This window comes from Megalops cyprinoides, chromosome 5 (genome assembly GCF_013368585.1).
Source record: "Megalops cyprinoides isolate fMegCyp1 chromosome 5, fMegCyp1.pri, whole genome shotgun sequence".
Taxonomy (NCBI): Eukaryota; Metazoa; Chordata; class Actinopteri; order Elopiformes; family Megalopidae; genus Megalops; species Megalops cyprinoides.
Window position 1 is genome coordinate 8019710 of NC_050587.1, and position 12678 is coordinate 8032387.

The following is a 12678-nucleotide window of genomic DNA, read 5'->3' on the forward strand; positions in this document are numbered from 1 at the left end:
ACGTTAAGGAGGTTGGCATCAGATGAAGGAATTGCACTGGGTTTCAACACTAGAAATAAGCACTTGAAGGAATGACTGGGGGCAGTTGTGCATTTTGAAAGCATTGCCCACATCAAGATAGAATAGCTTATTAAAGCAATAAGCCATAGGAAGCTGTGGTATATCATCAATATACTCACAACTAAATGCTGTTGTTGGGCCCCATGCTCAGCAGAGTCCTTATGTCCTGTATCTGTCACACTTAGAAGCTGAACTAGGTACATATTTGTGATTTCAGCACTGATGGTGTCGTTGGTACTGATGCTTGCTGTATGTTGCTAGCAGAGTCCTGTTTGTACAGCTTTCCCAGGGGCAATTTGTCAGGAAGTATGAGATGTGGAGTGGGGAGTGAGTGCAAAAAAAAAAAAAAATTGCAACCTGCAACTGAGAATTTTCTAGCAATTCTGGGAAAAGAAGAAATGATGAAACATGTTACACACTCACATTTTAAGTACAGTATACTGTTAAAATTGTTATATATTATTATTATTATTATTATTATTATTATTATTACTATTATTATTATTATTACTATATTATATATTGATTATGTCCCTACGTGTAAATATATGTACATAATTAAATAATTTGCTGCTAGGTAGGTTGGTACTTCATGCGACTGGGCCTTAATTGTGCTGCCAATAAAAACACAATGTTGGTATTCATCAGTAATTAATTTGTGTTATTCATATGTATTTCAGGGCTAAAATGGTTGAACTGTATGCAAAGGGAGCTCATTACATGGTATGTACAATTCACAAAGATTATCACTGATTGCCACTCATAATTAAAGTGAGTTTTTTAAAGAACTTATCAAGGCTGAATGTATTGGTCCCCTGAGTGGCTAATACAGTAAAAGCGCTTGTTCCAATAGCAGACTGAGCCTGTGTTTCAAACTGCCTGTGTCATTTGTCCACAGTGACTGCAGTCCACAAGAAACTGGTTTAGTCATGCCAGGGATACAAGTGGATAGGTTTGTCAGGATCCCGTTGTGGCTCCTGTCACTGGGGTTTGCTTTAGCACCTATGAATTGCTCAGCTGGTGTCTGCGATGCACCCATAGAAGGACTGCAAGTACCTCACCCCTTGCTGCTAAATGTATAGCCTGTGACAACTGGGTGAAAAGGGGGAAACATGCAAAAAATATGAATAACATATACTAGTGGTGTTTACATGTGGTATGCAAAATTGACAATGACCATGGAAGCTACCAATTCAATGAGACTAAGACTTTGCCATGATCTTAGGTGAACTAGAGAGAGGGACTTACATCCATCAATAATTCAGTTGCTTGAGGAGCTTAAAGACAGTATTGAACCTGCCGTGCAAAGATTGCTTTTAATAGCTACAATTGTTAAAGTACATAAATGATCCATGGTCTTGTGTCTCTTTCAAACAACTGTTGATTGTGCATTTGGCATCTCTCAGCATTCTGTAAGCAGAGTAGTGTAAAATGTTTTAAGAGCCATTGCCCTGAGACAAGGGAGGCACATCCACTCCCAAAGCAGCAGATGGGGAACTGACAGTGTGAAGGCATGGGTTTTAATATTGTTGCCTTCCCTAATGATCTGTGTAATTGAGTGTGCACATTTTCCTCTGATACCACCATGGGTGAACAAAAATGTCATCAGGAATAGGAAACATACATGTTCCCTAAATGTCCAGGTTGTGTGTAATGCTACAAATTACTACAGACTGGATTTGTGCAAAATAGCTTCATATTCTGGAACAGTGCTGCTTACAGTCTGATTACAGCAGTTCCAGCTGGAATAAAGGGATTCCTGGTTATAGGATAATTAGTGTGATTGCAATGTGAGGCAGCAGCTGTCATTTTTTTCATCGTTTTTTTTTGTACTCGTTTATTCATCCCTCCATCCTGCCATTGACTTCAATTCATTTTTCAAGTACCGATCACATGGTCAGACTTAGGCCGTCAGCAGACGTACCTCATATGCTGGCTTGGGTCATGCCATCCAACACTCACTGAAATCCATTGTGACCCGCATTTGTCTTTTACTTGTTTATTCATCCCTCCATCCTCCCATTGACTTCAATTCATTTTTCAAAGTCTTACCGCCCGGTCATCTTTCAGCCTACGGTGACAGTACCTCATACGCTGGCTCAGGTCATGCCACCCAACACTCATTGAAACCCATACTGGCTTGCACTCGTCTTTTACTCGTTTATTCATCCCTTCATCCTCCCATTCACCTCAGTTCATTTTTCAAAGTCTTACCGCTCTGTCACCTTTGGTCCGACAGCCACTGTACCACATATGCTGCCTCAGGTCAAATCACCCAACACTCATTGAAACCCATACTGACCCACACTTGTCTTTTATTCATTTATTTATCCCTCCATCCTCCCATTCACTTCAGTTCATTTTTCAAAGTCTTACCACTCCCTCACCATTTGACCAATAGCCAGGGGACCTGATATGCTGCTTTGGGTCATATGACCCAACACTCAGTAAAGGTGGATGTGTCCCTAGTAACCACCTAGCAACCACTTAACAACAGCCTAGCAACTCCCTAGCAACCACTTAGCAACACTTTGGCAATCACCCAGCAACGCCCTAGCAACCACCTCATGTACCTTAGTAACCATCTAGCAACACCCTAGCAACCACCAAGAAAAACTCTAGCAACCACCTCATGTACCTTAGCAACCACCTAGCAAGTTTGAAGATATTACTTACCTTCAATGTAAGGTTTGTAAAGTTGAATTGCAAGTGTTAAAATTAATATTTAACATTTGAGTTCATACATTTTGTTATTCAAGTTGTGAAATACAAATTCTTCACTCTTTTTCACATTGTTATTGCTCTGTGCTTTTGGTAATATATTGCTGAAGGAATCTCAGAAGTGTCCAAGCGCTGGAGGGCTCATGTCAGAACTCAAAATGAACTACTTTGGGACACATTTAATAATCACTTTTGTGTTATCCCATGCTGTCAGGCTTAGCAGTCATGGGTGCTTTTGTATTGAGATTCTGTTTGCTAAGAGGTTTCAGTTATAGGTAGCTGCTGTGCATATCCATTAACGGTCATGGATATATTAAATAATTATCTATGTGGCTGTGGTCAGACAAAGATAGTGCATGTCAGTGAACCTGCGTGACACATGCTCTGAGTTGATGTTTTTTTCACTCAGAGCTGCTGCTGTTTGTAGCATTAAATCTAAGATGCTGATGGCACAACAAAGCTGTTTTTTGTAATGTCTGCTGTCACTACCAGCCTAACCCAAATAATTCAACATAACAAGAATAGGAATAATGACAATTAACCACTGGAAGTGGTAGCAGTGCTTTTTCTGCATTCAAGTGTTTGCTCATTTACACATGTTTGTGACAAGCAACAGAATGCTGTCATATTATAGGTACAATTAGTTGTGAGCATGGAGTAGAGTGCTCCAGTTTGCCAAGTGGTCCAAATGAGCAGTGGTAAGAGTTTGTGGTCCAAGGTCCAGACTGCTCAGGCTGCATGTCCAAAAATGTTACATTATGAATATGGGATTTTGTCAGGTCCTTCGTGAGATAGTAGAAAAAAGGATTTAACCCTTGGCTTTCCCCTTCCAAACTTGACAGCATTAGTCAAAATGTGTGTAAGTAGTAAATAACTACTTGTGTTTGCTAGTTACCTAGTTATACACTTTAAGGGAAGTTGCATTCACTGAAGTACAAATTCATGTATGAAAATTGCTACAGCTCACAGTGTTTGCTGTAGCGCCAGATTTCAAGTATGAAAAAACATCAGAGTCTAAAGGATTAGGCTACCTTTTGTAGTTTAGTTAGCATGTTTGTTACTTTGTTAAGCAGTAGTTTTAATTAACTAGCTGTAAATCTCCTAAGACACTGCCCAAAGTGTCATTGTGTCAGCTGTACAACATTACATGTTGGTGTTTGTCAGTGGATTCCTTTCGCATGTCTCTCATACCTTTTTAATACAAACTGCACCAGAATTTTCCCTCCAGTTTCAGGCGGCAGCGTTGCAGATGCAAAACCTGCTGTGCTGTTTCAGAATATCACTTTCCCCTGAATATTCACGCTATTCCCAAATGCTTTAACCACCATTCATCACCCTCCCACACAGGGGGAAACACTAGCACAATGGGGATGAAAATTGCTAACCCGGCGCAGCTGGCAGTTTTTCCAAAATGTGCTGACATGAAATTGCTACCCATTGTGCAGCATGCATCTGCCGTTTGCAGCATGTTTTTTGTTATTAAATTGGGGCCTATTTTGCTGTGAAAGCAGGAACTACTTTTATACAAAATATTTTATACCTCGTCCATGTACAGTAAAGCACTCTAAATAACAAAGGAAACTTGCAAATAAAGTGATGTAATTCTTCCATAGAAATGTAATGAATTTTTATAATAATCTCAAAAATATACGTTTTATGTTTCCTAGGCAAAATATTCACATTCTGTAGCATGCAGAGACTCGTTAAATCATCTCAATTAATCTGTCACACCAAGCATAATATAACATCGTAACATTTGCGTAGCTCCAGTGTCCAATTGCTTGTATTGTGTGACTTTGCATCAAATTATATGGTATAATGAGAGATCCTATTTCAAAACACATCTCACCTCACTTGTGTAAAAGACTATTTTACTATATTTTACTGTACTATAAGTATGGCTGAGAATTCATCACATCCTTTGACCCTGTGTTTAATAATCATGGAGTGAATGGTCACACCTTTCCAAAGAGGGTCAAGGTTTCAAAACTCTAAAATCTCATGCCACAGTGACATCTGCTGGTACATCAGGACAACCAACCCCCAACCCTGTTATTTAAAACCATCACAGGAGTATCCAAGCACTTGAACATGTTATGGACAAAAAAATATTCAGCTCATAGCTCCATCAGTTTCATTGTATTTCATTCATCTCAAGTTTAATGGTCTACATTACATTACATTATTGGCAATGTAATATGCAATGTAATGTAAACTGCTATAATTATGCTCAGTGACAATTGTATGTATGAGGGGTATGATGCAAAGTATTGCCTTATATTTTGACAAATGTATACAGAGCAGATCATTGTTATAAATATGAAGTGATATAATCATCTCAAATTAATTGCAAAAGGTTAGGAAAGACTAAAAGAGTTTGGATGTAGGAGCAAATCAAAAAATCTCTCAATTCCGTCAGTGTTGTTCTCTAAATTTTGCTCAGTGGTACCCTGTGTAATTGATACTGTGTACCAGGCCTGACACTATTGGGATGCTTAGGGGTGAAAAGTACATAAAAATATGCATGAAATTAAATAATTACAGTGTTTGGGGATGTGCTGCACCAATAATTGCTGACGGTGGGGGAAATAAAAGATCAATTGAGCTAATGACTAATGACATTTGATTTTATTAAGGACCATAATTTACTCAATGTGGTACTGCAACATCCGATCTGTGTGAATGCACCTTCTCCAAAGCTGGTGGTGCCTCTGTCTTTATAATTAATCTGATCGCCAACTTTGGAGGGGACATGTTCACACAGAACAGATGCTGCAGTAACAGAGGTATTGCCTTGCCAGCTGGAACAGGTGTGAGTAAGCATTTGACCTCCTGCCCTAGTACTGCATTTGGTTTTTTCCTCTCGTAGGATGGCAGGTATGCCATCCATCAAGATTTGGTGGGGCATATTTCCATGTTTCAAATGGAAACAACCACAATGACCTTGAGATCTGACTCATTACAAAAATTAACTTTTGTGCCATCTAACCTCATTTACATATGCAAAATGCGAATGCAATAACAGTAGGCTGATTTATGTGTCTGACCACCATTCTTTCTTCATATTTAGCCTGTTGTCATACCTATTCATTGCAGCCAAATGGAAGTCACTTTCTGCCCTTGCAGAAAACAGATGATAGCCATCTTCTTTGGGCATTAAAGTAACCTAGCAACTAACTAGTTGAGCTCCTACACAAAAGATGAATAATGATACTAATTGTGATGCATACTGGTCGGTGGGGAAAGGTAAGGACAGCCTGACCCCTCCTTCCTGCTTGGCTGAGAAGCCAGCTGTTTACAGTGAGGAAAAGGTGAGCGAGAGACAGAGTTGGACAAAGAAAAAGCAAAGCTACAGAGAAAAACAAGTTAAGTGGAAAAGGTCTTGAAACCCTGAAAAGGGAGATTTTCTGTTATTTTGCCTTTGCTGTTTTAGTTATTATTTAGTTATTTCCGTGGTGGACCATTTGAGGGAAAGACGTGAAGATTCATTTTTGTACAGTCATTCCCTCCCTTGATGACCAAATAAATTCTAGTTAGCATACTGAAAAACATTTTTTTTGAATTTCTGTCTGATCATTCGTAACTCAGATCATGCCAGTAGCATGTGACTGAATATAAAAAGATACTTTCCCTGTCGTTTCCCATTTAACAGCAACATCTGTATGTATGTATTGTCTTGTATGATCACTCATGATAGATAGTCGTTGAAAAGTAGAGTTAAAAGGTAGGTAGATATTGTTCAAAGGTCAGCCTCTCTAATCTGTTAATCATTTTATATGTTATAACATATTTATATGTTACAAAATTGTATATATTACAGCACATTTTTAAAATAAAAATAGTTACAAAGTATTGAACATTGTGCATTGTGTTTGTTCCAGGAGAGGTCTTACAACCAGAAAATCCAGGACCCTGCTGGGAGAAAATTGGGGAATTATTCTCTGACCCCAGGAAAGGGCAGGTGAGAGACTCTTGGAAAACAGTAGAATTTTAACTGTAGAATAATATGAGGAAGGCATAGGTTCATTACCTCAGTTCAAATGTAGGGGCAATGTAGTGAACAGGATCTGGATCCACCATGTAATTAGGTTGTGCGGCACTATGTAGACCCAACAAACAATAACCTATGCCAACATACAATCCTAGATGAGCAGAAAGGTCAGGGCCCTTGGTCATGAAAGTGTCCAAGAATTCCCCGCCCCCTTCAGAAGAGAAACCTGTTGAAAACAAAAGGTGACCCCCCCCCCCCCCCCCCCGCCCCTTGAAATGAGGCTACAGCAAAGAAAGTTCTCAGCACCAGAAGTAGGGTATGACCACTAACCTCCAACCCACCCAGCACCAAATTTGATCATAAAAAGATCCTGTAATCTTAAAAACTGAGAATGTGCCCAATTCTCAGACATAATTGGTGGGCTGTTCCATGGCAGACCACAAGATTTAGTATTTCTTACAAGTTAGAAGGAGCGGTGTGAAATCAATGTAATATTTTATTGGTAACCCGTGAAGGTAAGCAGATTGTTTGTTCTCATCAGGATTTTTGAGATAGCATTTTGAACAAATGTCTGTGGTAGCATGTAAAGTAAGAAGAGCAAGGGCCCCAGGACAAAACCTTTTGGGAGGCATTCTTAACTTCAGGAAAATGTGAAGTGACTTCTCTTTGGACCAACAGTGCATTCATGTATGTCCGAAATATATTTCTCAAGTTCTCTAATTCATGTTCAAAGCATCTGGAAACAGGAGATTTAATACTGTAATTTATTGAAAACCCATGTCATTTGATGTAGAAATGCTCTTGCTTAATAAAACGCTTGCAGAATTATATATGGTGTATATGGCATAAATTCATGTCATATATAGACAATATCTTGAATGTATAAGCATGGAAAAGAAGGGAAGAAGCTCACCATCTTTTTTAGAAGATCTATATGCTTTGAAATCTAGCTGCAATGCTTGCAATGTTTTAACCTAACTTTAGGTTATATACCAGTTCAGCTTCTTTCACCTTCATGGTAGCCTTAAACAGATCAATTTTAAAAGTCATTAGAATAATTTCCTAATTTTCATTCTACCTTTTTTCCAAAGGAACATGTCTAGCACAATATGTCCAGCAGCACCAGAAATGTTGCTTGAGCAACACTGCAGCATGACCTTGCATCTTATTCTGTAACGTCTAAACACTGCTGACGTGTTTCTCCTGAAAGTCATCTGTTGAGTACATTGCAGGCAATTAACTTTATTTGGGGTTACTAAATCAAAGTGGTCTGACACAATAGAATGACTTCTCTTACCCCCAGCCATCTATTTTTTCCATTGGTTCTCTGCCAAGTTTTTTTTTCTTTTGGAATGGCCACTGCCAGGCTATTTTTTTCACAGTAAGAGCTTGTAAACAGCATTAACCAAGTACCATGGGATTTTCACAAAAATTCATTCAAATCAAGGCTGAGGCAAAAATTTTTCTAAAAATGTATGACATTTCCTAAAGAATGAATTTGGTTTTTTACCTGGTGTTAGTTAGCCAATTTCTGTTTATTGTCTACACCTGTCAGCTAGGCTGCTATTCAATTAGCAAGCTGGTACTCCTAGTATTCTGTGTCCTCTAAGGTGGCATCCTTGTCTGCTACTGTTGGTCATACATAGAAAAATGAGTAAATCTACAAGAGTCCATCGAGGAAGGACAGAGAGGAACAGCTAGGCTGGGAAGCAAAATGGTATTGCAGCACAATATGTCAACGTCCTATCCCAGTCTTCTGATGGGAAAGCCAAACACTTCCACTGATGCAACCCCACATGATGTGACTCTCCATCCATCTTGACATACCCAGCACACTCCCCCAGCCCTGCCCTGACAATCATTGGAGGCCTATGGAACTGTCAATCTGTTACTGATTACAACTGATTTCAACATGCCTTTTGCATCCCTGTATCCCTGCAATTTCATGCCCTCACTGTGACCTGGATACCACTGATAATACTGCCACAGTGGTTGCTCTGTCTGCTATGTATTCCCTCTCCCACACACCCTGACCCTCTGGGATGAAAGGGGAACTGGCATACTCATCTCAAACATGTGGCAATATTCAGTACTGCTTCTCTTGTCAGGCAATTTCAGTATTTGAGGATCATGCTGCCAAAATCACACGCCATTGTAGTTGTTTATTGCCCACCAGGTTAGCTTGAGAGCCTTCTTGAGGACCTCAACTTCATCCTCAGCTTACAAATCATCCAGAAGATGATTCCCATATGGACCTTCTTGGGGGGTTTTAGGGTTGTCTTACCACTACTTCATTCATATAGCTTCAAGATGGAGCAGTCCTCCCCTACACACAAGGATAGCAATTATCTTGACCTTGTGTTCACTGGACACTACACCACAAGCTACCTCAAAGACACCCTGCTTTCTGACTTTGTTTCCTTTTTACTTCTGCTTGTAATGGGTCTAACCAGCTCCCACACATATTCAAAAGAAATATGGGCAACCTGTCACCCACAACTTGAACTGAAAAAGTGATCTTCTCCCTTCCAACTGTGGAAGCATTCACAACTACCTATAGACATTGTAACATCATCATTCCTATCAATACTGTCTTTTACAGTCTATGTCCACCCACATCCAGGCCTTCAAAGGCTTCCTCTTGGTTGACTGAGGCATCTGTGTGATAACAGGACTAAGGAAATTATTGAGTGGCTTACCCATGCAGCTCAGTGCAAAATTGTGTCTCAAGCCTCATTGTCCTTACTGCAGACATATTGTCAACAGAACAACTGACATTACATCATCCAAGCAGCTCTCATATAAGTGACATTAGGTTGATGCAAATCTTGCCTAGCAGAGTTCATTGTTATGATTCCATAATGTACCTGATACAATCTCAAAAACTCTCTTTTCCTGTGTGAGAGATATTTGCCTGCATTAGAACATTCCCATTGACACAGTTTTTGCTTTGATGGTACTGGTAACGTGTCTGAGCATTTATCAGGGCTAGAAGCCCTCATTTGTAATTTGTACATTGCTGAAATCATTCTTTGGACCTTGTATTACAAGAAGTAACACAGGATCCTTTTAGATGACACACCAAACTTTGTATAGATCATCGCAGTTTTCTTCTTTTGGTCACCTTGATGTAGCATGCAATATTTCTGGGTTGTGTCCAACCAGGTGGCATGTGCAGACAAAGACAATTTTCAGGAGGTGGTGTGCATTCAGCCTACTTATCCTCTGTGCACTCCAACGCAGTCCCAGTGTTTGGGGGGAAACGAAGGCCAAAATGACAAGGCTGCCTGAATAAGCGATGGAGGGGAGAACTTTCTTTGGCCTACTTTGTTGTGAGGCAGGCACTCTTTGGCCCATGCAAGGCCATAACAAGAAGCTTGCAGAGTGCAAACGCAAGCTCCAAATACATTACGGTAAACAACAAATCCATGTACTTAGGGAAGAGAATGCTGTTGTGACAAGGAGCAAGGCGAATTCAAGTGCAGAGATGACTCAGCACACAAGAGATTTGGTTCAAAGAAAATAAAGTTTCCTTGGAGACCCAAGAGAGCCAAAACAGGCTTAGGACAAAGATCTCACACACTATGCAACAGCAGGTCAAGACTAAGCAAATATGTTGACAAAGGGTCAGGTTTAAATAACAAAAAGCACAGGTGAAACTAACAACTAATTAACACAGGTGGAGGACATTAACCAAATGAGCCATAGAACACAGGAAGTTGTGAGGCCATCTGGTGGCCATCCTGGGAAGCAGCAGCCATATCCCTGACAGCTGTGGGTGATATCACCACCAAAGTGATGTCCTGTGCAGAACAAGGCCTGAAAATGCTGATCAAAGATCAGGATAAGCACAACACCGGCTTGCTTTTGCAAGACAGAAACTGAGACAATGGTATCTGAAACAACCAAATCGTACTGGAGATGCAAATTCTATGAGGATCTGGTGGAGTCAGAAGCTGAATGCAGGTATGCGAAATATTATCTCCCTCACTAATGTTTTAGTAGCTAGTTAATTGACCAACCTATTGAATGCACTTTTGTAAGCCACTCGGGATAAGAACTGTGAAATGACTAACAAGCAGTCATGATATGAGTCATCAAAAGCACTTTTCAAATAGACTTAACACGGAATGATATTTTGCTTCGCATTGAGTGGGTTCACATCCTGGGAAGCTCAGCCACCTTCTCCTTCATGATTGTTTATTTTGATCATCTTTTCACTTTTCACTTCAGTTTCAGCTTGCTCTTGGGAATTTTCTAGGGTGATTGCCTCAGTACCACTCAGTGCTCATGTGTACTGCAGCAGTCATAGAATTCATAGCTATCACCAGCTGTAATGGAGTAAAGCAGGCACATGATCCAGTGAAGGCCTTTATGGAGACCAGAAGTTGAATTTCTTGCTGCCAACCTGAGTAGAATATGTTAAATTGGGTGTGGCATTTTGATATAGTGCAACAGAAGGTAGAGGGCAAGAGAGAAGAAAATTAGCCCCCACTCACTCATAAGAAAATACTGAGCTGAATATAAGGTGGTTTGTAATGATAAGGCTAACCCCCCTGCATGATTAAAAATGACAAAAATCCAAACCAAAAAACTACCAAACCAAAAATATCATCACTGAAAGTACTAACATTCAGGTACAATTTGTTGTTCTAAACCAGTTATGAGATTCGTCAGTCTGTATGCCACCAAAATTACTCAAAAACAAAACTGATATGTCAATGTCAATGTATTCAACTGTAAATTGAAAGTTTTAAGTTGTAAGTTTTTTTTTTATACTTTTCACTTCTTTGAAATCCTTTTTAAAAGGAAAGAGAGAAAGAGTGCACTGCTTTTACAGTGAAACAAAGCAAATCCATTCTGCTGTTGTGGACTCCTCAGTATGGACAGCACTGCAGTGGTGCTCTCTGCGATATGTAGATTTGGCTGTGGATGTGTATGAGAGAATGACAGATGCCATGTTCAATGCATCCCTGCAGAACTTAAGAAAGGTGTTGTGGTATAGCGAGCTTCATGCTCAGTTAGTGATTCCATCATCTTGTGAAAAAGGGGAACGATGGAATATGAAACAAGAGGTATGTCTTCTGAATGTATCTATCCAGAATGTATCTGGCCATTTCGCATTAGGTTTAGCAATTTTAACTGGTGAATACTGTATGGATTTTTTTTCCTTTTATGCATCACAGATTAACAAAGCTTGTCTTATCATCATGACCACCTCAACTTTCATGTACAAGTGCTGAAGCAAGACGAATACAATGCACCAACACACTTGCATGCACCCAACAAACATTCTTTGCAGTACAAGTCACATGATGCAATACAGTGATGTGGGCACTCATCAGAGCATAGGGACTGTTCCACTAAGGTTAACCAAACAACCGGCATGTACCTGATGAATTGCAGGGTGCCTGAGAGAGGTGAGAGTGGGAACCCTGGCTGATCTACCCGCCTCTGTCCCTGGTGGAACAAAGTCAATGTGTTCTGCCGCTATGGGATCCTGGTCATTGTCGGCAGATGACATGGCCGATTTCGAATACCAGTGGTAGGGCTCATTCCATAATTCAAAACGTGACATGAGGGAGCAAATAAACTACTGCAGAATGGGTATGGGTTAACACTGTCTATTATTGGTTAGATGGTGCTATGCATTTACATTGAAAATGTGAAACACAAGCAAACCAAATGTACATAGAGATACATGAACTGAACCCCTGTTGGAACAACCCAATAGCTGTCCTCGCTGCTAAGTATTCCAAGCAGGTTTTGCATCATAGTTTTGTGAAACCAAAAAACAAGAATATTTTGGCAAAATATTTATAGTTAACCAGTCAACTCCTTTATTATATCATTAATCTTTATATCATTGATTCTACTTCACCAGATACTTGCGAGGTATTAGATAG